This window comes from Humulus lupulus, chromosome 3, assembly GCF_963169125.1.
Source record: "Humulus lupulus chromosome 3, drHumLupu1.1, whole genome shotgun sequence".
NCBI classification, from domain to species: Eukaryota; Viridiplantae; Streptophyta; class Magnoliopsida; order Rosales; family Cannabaceae; genus Humulus; species Humulus lupulus.
The window spans coordinates 19351077-19367136 of record NC_084795.1 but is presented as its reverse complement, the minus strand read 5'-3'; positions in this window follow the sequence as shown (position 1 = coordinate 19367136).

Below are 16060 nucleotides of genomic sequence, written 5' to 3'. Positions count from 1 at the left end.
CCAAAACGTGCATCCACTAAGTGATGGTTGTAGTATAGATCGGGCGGTCGATTCCACAAGGAGGCAATGAAATAAAATTAATCAATAAATAAAGTTTAGAGATAAATAATATGAGGGAAAATAGAACAAGTGATATTTTTGTTGTTTTTAAGATTTAAATATTAGAAATAAAGATAGACTAAAGTGTGATATAACAATAGGTAACAAGTAGGAAGAATCAAGAGTCATCAATATGCATACTTATTTATTTGGATATTTGATTCACAAAAATTACACAAATGGATAGTTCACATCCCAACTATTCATTTGGAAGATTTAACATTGAAGCACAAATATATTTTACAAAAATGTATTCAAGTGATTACTATTATTTACCATGGAAGGATGAGATAAATATTATGAGAAATCTAAAAAGGACATTATACCATTGGCCATAATGTAATAAAAGATTGGACATAAAACCTAACACAAATATTACTTTTACTATTTATAAAATACATAGAAAGAATATGACTAATTCTATATAGATTTAAAAGTAAATATATATGAATGAGATGGAGAAAATGATAAAGATATTATCTATATTATTTTCACTAATTTGATAATACATAGAAAGTGCTTGACAAAATCTATACACTATTAGTAAACATAAATATAGATAACAAGATGAAGGAATGAGATGAAAGAAAATAAATCACTCAAACATATAAATTTTAAGCACAAGGTCAATCAAAAATACCAAACAAAATCATAATGCATATATGATCATCCTAACCTTCCTAAGAATGTTAGCCTATTATGCTAGACATTCTCATGAAATTCTAGAGAGAAAATATGAGAAATGAGACTAAATTTGGTAGAGTTTTGCTGCCTAAAAATTACATACAAAATGTGAAATGAGAGTCCCTATTTATAGAGGGAGAAAATGACTAAAAAGAAATCAAACAACAAAATGCCCTAGATGTAAGAGGCGTCATTTGGGAGAGTGTAGGGCAAATACCTGCTATTTGTGTGGAGCAGTGGGTCATTTTAAGAAGGATTGCCCTAAGGCAAGAAAGGAAGAACCCAAGAAAGCGGACAGCTCGGCCCCAGCTCGAGTGTTCGCATTGACTCAAGCAGAAGCTGAGGCTTCACCCTCAGTTGTTACAGGTCAGATTCCTAGTGCTGGAACCCCTTATAATGTATTGATTGATTTTGGTGCTACACATTCTTTTGTTGCTAGTAGAATTATTGATAAACTGTGTAGACCCTGTGATTTTGACCCTGTGATTTTTTATGCTGTGGGGTTTGAAACTTTATTATCCACTGGGGAATTGGTGGTATCCAGGAGATGGGTCAGATCTTTGCCAGTGACAGTGGAGGGCAGAGACCTATCAGTGGATTTGATAGAGTTGGTTATGACTGACTTCGACATGATATTGGGTATGGATTGGTTGGTAAAATATGGGGCAACCATTGATTGCAGAAGGAAGATGGTCACCTTTGAGCCTGAAGGTGAGGATTATTTTGTGTTTGTTGGTACTGTGCATGGACCTCGCATACCTTTGATTTCAATTTTGAGGGCTAGAGATCTATTGCAAGGGGGTTGCATTGGATTCTTAGCCAGTGTGGTTAATACCACTCAGGTCATGCCGGTGAGACCAGAAGAGACTAGATTAGTTTGTGAATTTCTAGATGTATTTCCAGAAGATTTGCCAGGGTTGCCACCACACAGAGAAATAGAGTTCATGATAGAAATGGCACTAGGGATGAAGCCAGTGTCTAGAGCACCTTATAGAATGGCCCCAACTGAGTTAAAATAATTGAAAGTACAGTTGCAAGAGTTGTTAGATTTGGGTTTTATCAGACCTAGTTTTTCACATTGGGGAGCGCCAGTTCTGTTTGTAAATAAGAAGGATGGTTCTCTGAGGATGTGCATTGATTACAGAAAACTGAATAAGTTAACAATTAAGAATAAGTATCCTTTGCCAAGGATAGATGATTTGTTTGATCAGTTGCAAGGTAAGAAGGTATTCTCAAAGATCGATCTTCGTTCTGGTTATCATCAGTTGAGGGTCAAGGAGGGAGATATACCGAAGACTGCTTTTCATACCAGGTATGAGCATTATGAGTTTTTAGTCATGTCTTTTGGATTGACTAATGCCCCTGCTGCTTTTATGGATATGATGAACAGAGTGTTCAAGGATTATTTGGACCATTTTGTGATTGTCTTCATCGATGATATCCTGGTATATTCTCAATCTGAGTCAGAGCATGAGCAGCATCTGAGGTTGGTTCTGCAGAGACTGAGGGAACACAGACTGTTTGCAAAGTTCAAGAAGTGTGAGTTTTGGTTATCTCAGGTATCCTTTCTTGGGCACATTGTCAGTAAGGAGGGGATTAAGGTAGATCCAGCGAAGATTGAGGCGGTCAGAGATTGGACAAGGCCAAAGAATGCTTTTGAGGTTAGAAGTTTCCTTGGATTGGCAGGTTATTATAGGCGTTTCGTGGAAGGGTTCTCAATGATTGTTACTTTGTTGACTAAGCTGGCACGCAAGAGTCAAAATTTGTATGGTCAGATAAGTGTGAGAACAACTTCTAGGAACTGAAGCAGAGGTTGATTACAGCTCTGATTCTGAGTCTTCCAACAGATCAGGAGAAGTTTGTGATTTATTGTAATGCTTCTCATCAGGGTTTGGGCTGTGTTCTGATGCAGTCAGAGAAAGTAATTGCCTATGCTTCACGTCAGCTGAAGGAGTATGAAAAGAGATATCCCACCCATGATTTGGAGTTGGCGGATGTGGTCTTTGCTTTAAAGATATGGATGCATTATCTTTATGGGGAGAAGTGTGAGATTTATACAGACCACAAGAGCCTGAAATACTTCTTCACGCAGAAAGATCTGAATATGAGACAAAGGCATTAACTGGAGTTAGTAAAAGATTATGATTGTGAAATTTTGTATCATCCAGGAAAAGCCAACGTGGTAGCTGATGCTTTAAGCCGGAAGGGTCCGGGGCAAATTTATGGTGCGAGGCTGATAGCCAGAGAGTTAGCTGATGATATGACCAGAGCTAGTATAGAGTTGCTGGTGGGCCAGTTGGCCAATATTATGCTACAGTCTACACTATTGGAGAGAATCAAGGAGGGTCAGTTGAGTGATCCACAGCTGATCAAGATCAGAGATGATTTTTTGGCTAGAGCATCCAAAGATTATTCAGTGTCTGATTTGAGCTTGTTGAGATACAAGGGGCGGATATGTGTTTCGTTAGACACTGTTTTAAGGCGAGAGATTCTGGATGAATCTCATACTACACCTTACTCTTTGCATCCAGGCACCACGAAGATGTATCAGGATGTGAGATCGTTGTATTGGTGGGCGGGGATGAAGAGGGATGTGGTAGAATATGTGGCTAAGTGCTTGACATGTCAACAGGTCAAGGCTGAACATCAGAGGCCAGCAAGGTTATTGTAGCCTCTGGATATCCCAGAGTGGAAATGGGAGGACATCACGATGGATTTTCTGGTGGGCTTACCCAGGACTGTTGGTCAGCATGATTCTATTTGGGTGATAGTGGATCGCTACACCATGTCAGCTCACTTCTTGCCAGTGAGCACTACTTATATAGTTGATCAGTATGCATATCTCTATGTGTGAGAGATCGTGCGCCTCCATGGAGCACCTAGGTTGATCGTGTCAGATCGGGACCCCACTTTTACTTCTAAGTTCTGGGGAAGTTTACAGAAAGCCATGGGAACACAATTGAAGTTCAGCACTGTTTATCATCCTCAGATAGATGGGCAATTTGAGAGGACGATCTAGATACTGGAAGACCTGCTGCGAGCATGTGTGCTGGACTTTGGTGGATCTTGGAGTAAGTATCTACCTTTGATAGAGTTTTCCTACTACAACAGTTATCAGTCTACAATTGGAGTTGCACCTTATGAGATGCTGTATGGTAGGAAGTGCAGATCCCTCATTCATTGGGATGAGACAGGTGAAAGGAGATACTTGGGTCCTGAGGCAGTTCAGAGGACCAGTGAGGCCATTGAGAAGATTAGAGCTCGGATGCTCGCTTCTCAGAGTAGACAGAAGAGCTATGCAGATACCAAGCACAGGAACGTGGAGTTCCAAGTGGGAGACTATGTCTTCCTTAGAGTCTTGCCATGGAAAGGGGTGAGGAGGTTTGGGAAGAAGGGCAAGCTGAGCCCTAGGTTTGTAGGTCCATTTGAGATCCTCGAGAGGAATGGTCAGGTGGCTTACAGGTTGGCCTTACCTCCAGCGTTGTCGGCCGTACATAATGTGTTTCACGTTCCAGCTCTTCGAAAGTATGTATCTGATGTGAATCATGTTTTGAGTTATGAAGATCTGGAGCTTGAGGCAAATCTCTCCTTTGAGGAACAGCCAGTCCAGATTCTTGACAAAAAGGACAAGGTCCTCAGGAATAAGACGATACCTTTGGTTAAGGTATTGTGGAGGAACAGCAAGGTCGAGGAAGCGACCTGGGAGCTGGAGTCAGATATGTGGAGTCAGTATCCCGAGCTGTTCAGGTAAATTTCGAGGATGAAATTTCTGTAAGGAGGGGATAGTTGTAATGCCCCAAAATCCCTAATGTGGTTTAATGGTTGGGTTAGTAGGCCGGGAGGTCCATAATTAATTTAGTACTGTTATATGCATGTTTATGTGAATTATATTATAATATGATGTTAAATGCATGCATGTGGGTCCACATTTCATGTCAGGGGTATTTTGGTAATTTGGCCCGTTGAGGGCGTAATTGTATATTTGTATGCATGTCGATGATATATTATTGAGGCCACACTATAATGTGGATTTGTTCGAGCTATTCGGCATGAGACGATATTTGAATATTAAGTAGCAGTTTAGTCATAACGGGATTAAATTCGAGGCTCGGGGTGTTTTAATGATTAGAGCGTTGCCGGGAATTAAAGGGTAACGGGATATATATTATTGGTATTTGAGAATATCGAGAATAGCGGGAATTGGAGGGTGTTAATTATGATTAACGAAATAGGTTGGAACTGATGATTTTACCCTTGGGAGTCTTTAGAAACTGTTTAATGACCTAGGGGCAAAATAGTCATTTCACCCCTAAGATATATATATATATATATCAGCTTTGAAGGCTGTAGAAGTTTACCCAAAAACAGAGTGTTGTTCTTTCTCCTCACGTTCATCATCTTTCCCTTTTCTCTTTTGGATTTTTTGTGCCCAAATTGAAGAATTAAGCTAGGAAATCAAAGGTGGGAGCTTAGGATCTTGGTTTATCCATTGAAGAGAACTCAAAACCAGCTTGAGGTAAGAAATCATCCATGAACTTTAAGCTTTGCACTGTTTTTCTTATAGTTTTCAGCTTATGGATTTTGATGTGGATAGTTGGGAATTAGTGGAGGTTTTTGAGTAAGATTGCTTAGGTTTTGATGAGGGTGTGATATAGATGAAGTTTAGGGGTTGAATTGGATGTTTTGGTAAGGTTTGGGATTGGTTTGGAGGGTTGGTTTCAAAGGAAGTCGCAAGGAGGGAATACCAGAAACTTTTCTGGTCTGAAGCTGGCGCCCCAGCACTATGCAGGGCAGAGGCTAGGGCCTCTCTGCCTTGGTTCAGCGCCCCAGCGCCATTTGGCAGCGCCCCAACGCTAGGCCACTTCCAGCAAATCTCATTTTTAGGGCTCGGGGGTTGGTTCCTTTACCCCGTTTGAGTAGATTGATATTCCCAAGAGTGTGGGAGTGTGGTTTAGATTGTGAACCATTTATTAATTTACTTTATTAATGGATTCCAATTGGTTATGACTAGGTGACCGCTAAGGAACTAAAAGACAGATCGTTCTCAAGGGTCGTTCTTTTATTAATTCTCGCTCGAACCAGAGGTAAGAAAACTGCACCCCATATGTGACATGCGTGGTTATTCATGAGGTATGTTGAATGTTTAAATCTGTACATGGATTGATTATTGAATGCTTAGCAAATCTTGCTCACTTGTGTATGCCACTGACTGAATAGTCAGAATTGGCAAAGGTGTCAGTATCAACTGTGAAGTTGTAACTCATTAGTCAAGTTCGGCAGTGGTACTGGGCACTGGTCACACAGTGTTGACTCATAAGTCAAGAACGGCCTTAGCGTATTCAATGCAAGCCAACAAAGATTAGATCTAATCGACATCTGCATTAAATGACTCAGAAGAGCATTAATGCAGGACCAACCTCAAGTGTGATGAATACTATAAGCACTTGTCTAGCCAAAGGCTAGTTACTTAGAGCCACAGTGACTATTTAGTCACATGGCTGTGGGTGCCGAGCCCTGTGTGACTTACCCAGCAGTCACTCATCTGTTTAAGCTAGTGACTTACCCAGCAGTCACTCATCTGTCTAAGCTAGTGACTTACCTAATAGTCACTCATCTGTTTAAGCTAGTGACTTGCTTGTCAGTCACTCATTATGGTTTACCAGAACCTTAAAGTGATATTCACTCATCTGTTCAGAGTTATAAGCTTTGTGTGATTATAATAATCATTTGATAATATTTATATGCATTACTGTGTTTTCTTGCTGGGCTTTGGCTCATGGGTGCTATGTGGTGCAGGTAAAGGGAAAGAAAAGCTCACCCAACCTTGAGTGGAAAGCTTAGGTGGTGATGTGTACATATGCGGCCGCTTGACCACCACGGCCAAGGAGTTCTCAGAGGAACTAGGGGGTTTACCCTATTTTTGCCGCTTAGGTCGGCGGGTTGTAAATTTCAAACTGTAATGACCTTTTTGTTTCGTAAACAACTTGTAAACATTTTTATGGGCCCATGAACAGTTTTATGTTTTAAATAAATATATCATTTCCTTTTATTGGTTTTCCACCTTAACCTATTAATAACACCTAAAAGCACGTTTTTAACCAAAGAACTCGGGTAGCGAGTTAAATTCACGGTTCATCGTTCACCATAACGATCTTGGGGTAACTAGGGCGTTACACCCTCCCTTTGTTGTCCTAGCACAGCTCCCACAACAAAGTTGATTGCGTCACACATGATCTCGAAAGGAAGACTCTAATCGGGTGACTGAATGATGGGAGCGGAAGTGAGTGAATTGACAAGCATTCGGAATGATTCCTCACACTTAAGTGTCCATTCAAAAGTGACATCTTTGGCAAGGAGGTTGCTTAGTGGACGAGCAATCATTGAAATTTTTTGTATGAACCTCCTATAGAAACCAGCATGACCAAGGAATGACCTAACGTCTTTGACAGTCTTAGGAGTAAGCAGGTTGGAGAAAAGGTCGACTTTGGATTGAACAACCTCAATTCCTCTTTCAGAAACAATGTGGCCTAAGACTATGCCAGGAGACACCAAGAAGTGGCATTTCTCCTAATTGAGCACAAGTCCTTTCTCAATGCATCGTTTTAAAACAGCTTCAAGATGAAGAAGACATGTGTCAAAGGAATTTCCAAAAACGGTTAAGTCATCCATGAATACTTCCATTGATTTTTCAATCATGTCACTAAAGATGCTCATCATGCATCTTTGGAAAGTAGCTGGTGCATTACATAAGTCAAACGGCATACGTCGGAAAGCAAAAGTGCCAAAGGGACAAGTGAAAGTGGTCTTATCTTGATCCTCTAATGCAATCTTAATTTGATAATAGCCAGAATAGCCATCAAGAAAGCAATAGAAATGATGACCAGCTACACGTTCAAGGATTTGATCAATGAATGGGAGTGGAAAATGATCTTTGCGGGAGGGGGCATTTAATTTTCTATAATAAATGCACATGCGCCACACAGTCACCGTTTTTGTGGGGACAAGGACCCCTTTTTCGTTTTGGATCACGGTGACACCAGATTTCTTGGGCACGACTTGAGTAGGACTGGCCCATTTGCTATCAACTACTGGGTAAATAATACCAGCGTCTAGCAATTTCAAAACTTCATTTTTTACAACTTCTTTCATTGTGGGGTTCAGTCGCCTTTGAGGGTCTCTTCGATGGATAGCCTCGTCCTCTAGATTGATTCGATGGGAGCAAATTAAATGGCTAATACCTTTTGATATTAGCAAGCGTCCAACCTATCGTAGATTTATGCGTTCGCAGTAGCTCGAGTAACTGCAATTCTTGAGAATTTTGAAGGTTGGACAAGATGATAACTGGAAAGGCTTCACTGTCCCCCAAGAAGACATGTTTCAAACCCTCGAGAAGTTGGGTCAATTGAACAATTGGGACCTCTTCGGGTGAAGTTTTTGGCTGTGACCTCTCACGATGTAGCTCTTCAAAGTGAGGTTGCCAAAACTGAGTCCTTCTATTGCGTGAGTCTATGCGATCTGATATTGCAAGAGTAGACTCAATAGAACTGGGACTTTCGTTGTCAGAAAGAAGGAGGAGTTCATCAAGATTATCAAAGTTGCTTCGCAATTGAAACTCCTCGAGAATTAAAGAGTCAATCATGAATGTTTGATAGCATTCATCATCTTCTCGGGGTTGTTTCCCAATGTGGAAGATATTGACTTCAAGAGTCATGCTTCCAAACGATATCTTCATTAGACAATTCCGACAATTAATCAAAGCATTTGCAGTAGCAAGGAATGGTCTTCCGAGGATAATAGGAATTTTAGACTCCATGTTTACCACAGATTGGGTATCAAGAATAAGAAAATCCACGGGGTAATAGAATTTTCAATTTGAACTAACACATCCTCAACAATACCCCTTGGCTTTTTGGTGGAATGGTCAGCAAGCTGTAGCACAACAGATGTTGGCTTTATTTCTCCAAGACCGAGTTGCGAGTATACAGAGTAAGGCATGAGATTTACACTCGCGCCAAGATCAAGTAAGGCTTGGCTGACTTCATGGGTCCCAATTTGGCAAGAAATGGTGGGACAACAAGGATCTTTGTATTTTGGCAGTGTCTTTTGTTCAATCACTACACTCACTTGCTCAGTCAAGAAAGCAGTCTTCTTGACATAGTGCTTCATTTTTGCAGTGCATAGACCCTTGATGATTTTGGCATAAGCGGGCACTTGTGTTTATGATGTGAAGCAAAGGAAGATTAATCTTCACTTGTGTCAAGTGCTCAAGGATTTCAGCTCGGTTATCAGGAAGTTTCCCAACAGGTTTCAAAGCCTGGGGAAATGTTACTTTTGGAGAGGCATTGAGTGGTGGATTTTCGGAAATGACTTTTGGAGTACTGTGAAAGTTGGATTTTATGGGTGGATCTTGCAAAGTTTTACAGCTTCTAGTCGTGATGGCATTTACTTCCTTGACATTTTGATCATTAGAATTTGAAGATTGAGTCATGTGTTGGCCTTGCACATTGAATTTCGGTTGGGAAGGAAGTTTGACTTTTTCCGGAATGGCCAAGGATTCAGTCAATTTTGAGAATTGACATTTCATTTTCTTGATTTCTTCCATCATTTGGCAATTTAGTTTGGATTGTTCCTCTATGAATGCATGAAGAGTATTCTCGAGAAAATTTTGTTGTGGATGAGCATTGTATTGAGGTGCAGAATACGCCTTTGATGGTTGAACTTGTTGCTCATTTCTCCATTGGCCTCCAGACGATTGAGCTTGGTTGGAATCTCTCCAAAATTTGGGTGGTTTCTCCAACCAGGGTTGTACGTATGAGAGAATGGCTTGTTATATGCCCCTAAGGCATTGCATTGCTCCTCATAAACCCCCATCATTTCATTCAAAGCTAAGCATTCCTTTGCTAAATGCCTCGTCCCTCCACAAACAAAGCAATGTTCTTGCGGTTCCGCTTGAGCGATCATATGCGATTTTTGATCATTTTTCGTCATTAAGACCTCAAACTGCTTTTTCAAAGCTTCGAGTTGGGCCTTAACACTATCCTCTTCTCGAAGTTGATAGATCCCAGATGGTTTGTGCTAGTTGGTGCTATCAGTAGAGAGAACAATATCAGTTTCTATCATTTGTAATATTACACAATTGTTCCCAATACTAAGTGTTTTATGATTGAAATTTTATGAAAAATTTTATGTTGTTTTTTTGTTTTGTTTTGGAAAACCTAAATTCTAAGGAAAACTAAGACAAAGAAAAAGAAAAGCCTAAACTAAGCAACAAAATAAACAACACCAAAATAAAATAAAGAATTAAAGTGAAGATAGAATAGCAAGCTTAATCTTTTTTTTTCTCAAATATGTATTAAACTAAAAAATAGAATATAAATTAAGAAATAGAAATGGAGTAAGAATTAGCTAAAAATAAAAAAAAAAGATAATTATATATATATATAAATGGTTCTTTTTTTTAACCAAAAAGGGAGGAAAATGAAAAAAAATAAAAATAAAAATAAGAATAAATATTTTTTTACATTTTTTTATAGATATGTATATATATATGTTTTTTTTACTGAAAAAGAAAAAGAAAATGAAGAGAAAAAATATATATAAATAATTTTTTTTTTATGATTTTTAGTTAGTCTTTTTTTTTTATCTTTTTTGTTTGTTTTAATAATAATAATCAAATTAACTAAAAATTAGTAAATAAAAAAAACTATACTAACATAATGTTTATACCAACAAAAATACAAATAAAGTTACTAATATTTTGGTAAAAATTTCACTAAACATTTAAAAACTACTTCCTCGGCAACGACGCCAAAATTTGTTCAACGCCCAAATCGTGACAATCACTAAGCGGTGGTTGTAGTAGTATAGATCGGGCGGTCGATCCACAAGGAGGTAACCTAAAACCAAAAGATTAGTAGAAAATAACACAAAAAGTTAGTAACATGAAATAAATAAAAATGGAAATGAAAAGAGATTTGAGATTTTGGTGTTGTCTTTTTTATGAAATGATAAAATGAGATAAGTGAAATAAAAGTAAGGTGTAATCAAGAGTTTGAGAAATAATTTTTTTTTAAGAATCATCCACATGCTTGTTTGGTTACTTAGTTACTTGATTTACAAAAATACTCAAGTAAATAGTTCACATCCCAACATTTACTTGGAAAATCTAACATTAAAGTCTATTTCTTTTCTAATAAAAGTTCGTTTGAGTTATAAAGTTATTTACTTTAAAAGCACAATGTTAATCTTATGAAAAATCTAAAAATGACAAAATACCCAAGGGCAATAATGTAATAGAAGATTAGGCATAAAATTATGTATCAATATTACTTTTACTAATTATAAGCACATAGAAAGAGCATGACTAATTATATATACTATTAGTGCAAGTAAATAAATATAACAAAATAGAGATGAGGATGAAAGAACGTAAATAACTCAAATACATTATATTAAGATCATAGTAAATCAAAGTAGCAAAATAACATCACTAGCATATGGAATCATCCCTAACCTTCCTAGGAAGATTAGGCCATTATGTTCATGATTCTCACAAAATTCTAAGAAGAAAATATGAGAAGAAAGTGAGTAAAAATTTTGTTATAGTTTATTTACTATAAAAATTACATACCAAATGTGAAAGAAGAACTCCTATTTATAGAATGAGAAAATGACTAAAAAGAAATTAAATTACAAATGGGGTCTACAAAATAAATTTGAAATCTTAATAATAAAATATGATTTTGAAAAATCAAATCTTATTATTAATATTAACCTAGTTATTTTAGTGAATGATCATTTTGCCATTTTTTTAAAACACCACAAAATATGAGTTTAAGAGCTCAAAATGAAAAGGTGCAAGACCCAAAACACACAAAAAATGGGTTGAAAGGTGGCTGAAAGTGTTGACCAAGTGCAGCCAATAGAAACGCGCCACATGTCCAGGTAGTAGCAAGCTTGGGCTTGGGCTTGTTTGGGCTTATTTTTGGCCTAATTCCCTTAAAAAATGCCACTTTTCAACTATTTTTTTCACTTTTGATTCTTTATTTCTTCTTTATGCCAAAATGTAATTTTAATTCCTACAAAATAACAATAAATTAAATTATAATAAAATATTTTTATTTATAAAATAAATGATATTAATTCCATGAAAATATCAATTAAACTTAATTTATTTTTACCATTAAGATCAATAAATATACATTTTTCACCACCAATCAAATCTTGATTGTATTTTCTCATAACAATATGTATATGCTTTTATTTATTCATTCTCTTGTCTATGCAAATTTTGTACAATAATTTGTTTGTGACAAATATACAAAATTCTCATTAGAATTACAATTTCTTGTACAAATATTTATTTGTACCCCTACAGGCTTTACTTCACTTTATGTGAGTAAATTTATACTGCTTGGATTACGTCATATAATTTTGGCCAAAATTATATATACATGGATAATTCTCGATCCGTTTAATTTTATTATCCTTGTTATTTCATATTAGTTTATTGCATATGCAAACATTTTGTATTGTCGACAATAATTCATAATATGATAATTTCCTCCCATATTGACACAATTTAAAGAGATCTCATTATTTTCAACATACTTGTCAAACATGTATATTCCTTATAGGTGCCTATATAACCACTTCAAGGGCTTTAATTATTACCAACTTTGTTATGTCTATAACTTTTTTAAAGAGTCTCTTCAGGAGCACCATTTTTATTTAATGTCCAAATTATCAATACTTTATAACATTAATGTATCTTCATGAATGCCTCTTACTTACAACATCTTCAGAACGAACCAAATGAACATTTGTTTTCATAATTTCTACTTTGTTCACTTACACTTCAAGTGTTATTAGACTCATTCCGACTAAATTTAAATAATATTGATTTGTAGTTGGCATACATATATGTATGATTTTATCATTTTGAACTTCTAGTTCTTATTTTGTGCAAGGATCAATTTTCAAAATATTCATCGATCCAACTGCATTTCTCTCCCCCTGATCGAGAGAATATTTAAAAAATTAATACATCCTGTAGGGATTTCAGTATATCACAATAAATTAATATTTGTTCAAACTCATATATATTATTGGGTCATTAAACTTCAGGTTCAATAAATCACAATTACGAATATATTTCATTTTCAAGAATGAGTCATATATATATGTATAGTTGAAAATGTACAAGCTTATAATTTTTGTAAGTTCATGATCATACGACCTTATCATATCGATAAGAAATTATGCAATAAAAAGTCAACAATGATTCAAGAATGCAAAGTGAATATAATTAAATACTCATTATCAAAATAATATAATTTTTTTTTTCGTACATCTTGGACAAAAAAAAAAAACTATATGGCAAAATAATTTTCATAGGAAATATAATTTCAAGTTATAAATAATTATGAAAAATCTGATAAATGAATGCACTAACTTTCTAATGAGTGATACTTTTATAAATGATATATATGAAATAAAAAAATTTAACAATAAAATTGGACAAGTTAAAATATTTATAAACAAAACATTTGAAAACTAGTCGAAATATATATATTTTTCTTTTAAAAATATAAGATATTCAAATTTATTTTCGCTTCATATATGCAAAATATATATACATAAGAATTAATAATAAAAAGAATATTCTGGTTCTTCATCTAAATATAGGAAAATTTATATATTTCATTGCATATGATTGATCATTCAATTAATGAACTTCAAGTTCACTATACTTTGTATTTCACTAAAATTTTCAACATATACATAATCGTTATAAAAGTTTAATTTTTGTTTATATACTAGAGAATGAAATAATTTTAATATCCTACAAAATATATAATAGCATTGATTCTTCAATAATCAGATTTTTCCATTTGATTTTTGTAATATATTATGTTCAACAACATTATATTTAACAATTTTATGTATCCAACGGTGTGCTTGCTTAAAAGCACACTTATTTTTCAAATATAAACTTATCATTCATTCAAGTTAATACACAATGATAATAATCATATTTGTTGTAGAAAAATAGATATAATCATAATATGAATATATCACTTATTTTTCTTTCTCATTTCTTTCCAACAAGTAGTCAAATTCATTAATGAAATAAATCATTCCTTATTCTTATGACTTGATATATTATATAATTAAATGTACAAGTGGTACATATTATAAGTCATTGTTTTTGCCACATTTACAATTATAGAGAAATTGTACAAGTGGTACATAAAATATATTTAACTTTAGCTAGCATTATTTTGTGTTAATGTTTCATCAAGAACTTCTTCAAATAATCTTTGTGACTTTATAACACTTTGAGGAATGTAATTATAAATTATATTTTGATCAATGACAAAGTTCACTATAATACTAATAATTAGATATTAACTTTTAGGAATGTGCAATAAATAATTGACATAAGTAATTAATCATTCATTTCAATGAATAACATTGAAAATACCATACTTGCTTCTGGCATGGAATATTTCATTTATAATAACATGACTAATAATATCAATACTCTTTAAAATAAAATTTACTTTCTATCAGTCTCTTCAGGGAATAATATTTAAATGTACAACAAAATTGATATGCATGTTAACTTATTTATTGTACAATAAACACACATTCAAGTCAATATCAAAGGTAGTTACACCCGAATTAATTTATTCTCTTCATATTTGTTTTTCAATCTTGTTTATCATTATTTCATATTTTAATGTTTTGATGCAATTTTCTCAAAACTTTTGGGACTTGAAAAAATCAGTCACCAACTGTATCAATCATAATACATTTCAATGTTTTTAATTGTGTTCATAAATTTAATATAATTGACAAATATGTGAAATATTAACTTCATGGAATTTTTGCTAAAATATCACAACTCTTTAGCAATTATATATCTTAATGAATAATATCACTTTTGTATAATTTTCAGGATATATGAAAGGTCTTATCTCAAAGATCTATAATTTTTTTTTCAATATGCCATACACATGGAACTTTACAAATTCTAATGTAATCATTTGTAAATAACTATAAAATAAATATTATAGAGAAATCAATATTAATTATGTGAGATAGTAAGAACACATACATATGAATATAATCATATTTACGATAACAAGACATTAAACCATCTAATACTATTACAATAGTAAAATAATAACTCACATATACATTTTTTTTATAATCAATATATATATAGTATGATAATCATATAAACATACATTCATAATAAAATATTTTTACCTCAATAAACTATGATGACTAGAGGCTTGATAATGAATTTTGTTATCAACACAAGATGATGGTTGAAGATTAAATCATCTAGTTCAGATTCAACGAATGATTATGACTAGAGATTCATGATACGAATTTGAACCTACAAATAATGATAGTTAGAGAGTCGTGTTGATAACGTGTTATAAAACTGTTAAGATTACAGAAATATAAAGTATAAATAAATAAACAGAATAACATAGAGATGTAAAGAGAGAGTGAAACTCTTGTGTATGTGTTATTTCAATGGGAGAATGACCCCTATTTATACAAATAAATAAGCCTTAAGGAAATCGAGTAAACACTTTGAATACAATCAAGAATTAATGCTAATATTTTATTTTGGGTAACCTAGTGATACTTCATTATTATGGACATCCATATATATAATATTTATAACAATAAAAAAATAATTATGATTTTTCAATATTTTATTCTCATTCATTCTCTCATTGATTTATTCTGATTACACTACAATTTAGTAAACGTGTCATAGATTAGATGTTAAAAAAGACAATTTATATATTTACGGTCGAAAATCCTTAAATTATTGACAATTGAGATTTTCTTCTCAACATTAACATTTTTATTTAATCTTATCATAGTAAACTGATTTAATTATCCAATTAGGTTGAAAAAACAAATAAACTAGTGGTGTAAATTAATCAACAACAACTAAAAAAATCTTAATTAAAATAAAAGAAGAAAATAATCACCGAAAGAAATAAAGAAAGATTCGGAGCACTAAAAAGAGGTGAGAGGTAAGTTTATCCCGCGTGGGGCCCATAAAACGAGGAGTTGGGTTGTGTCGAATCTAGTGGGCCCAATGAAATGGACTTTTTGATAATCATGAGCCCATATATGTATTGTTTACTCACATCACACGTACTAAAGCTCAGGCTTAGCCTTTGCTCGATATTTGTTTTACTTTTGCCTACTCCACCAATTGTTAGTGGGCCCACTCGATGCC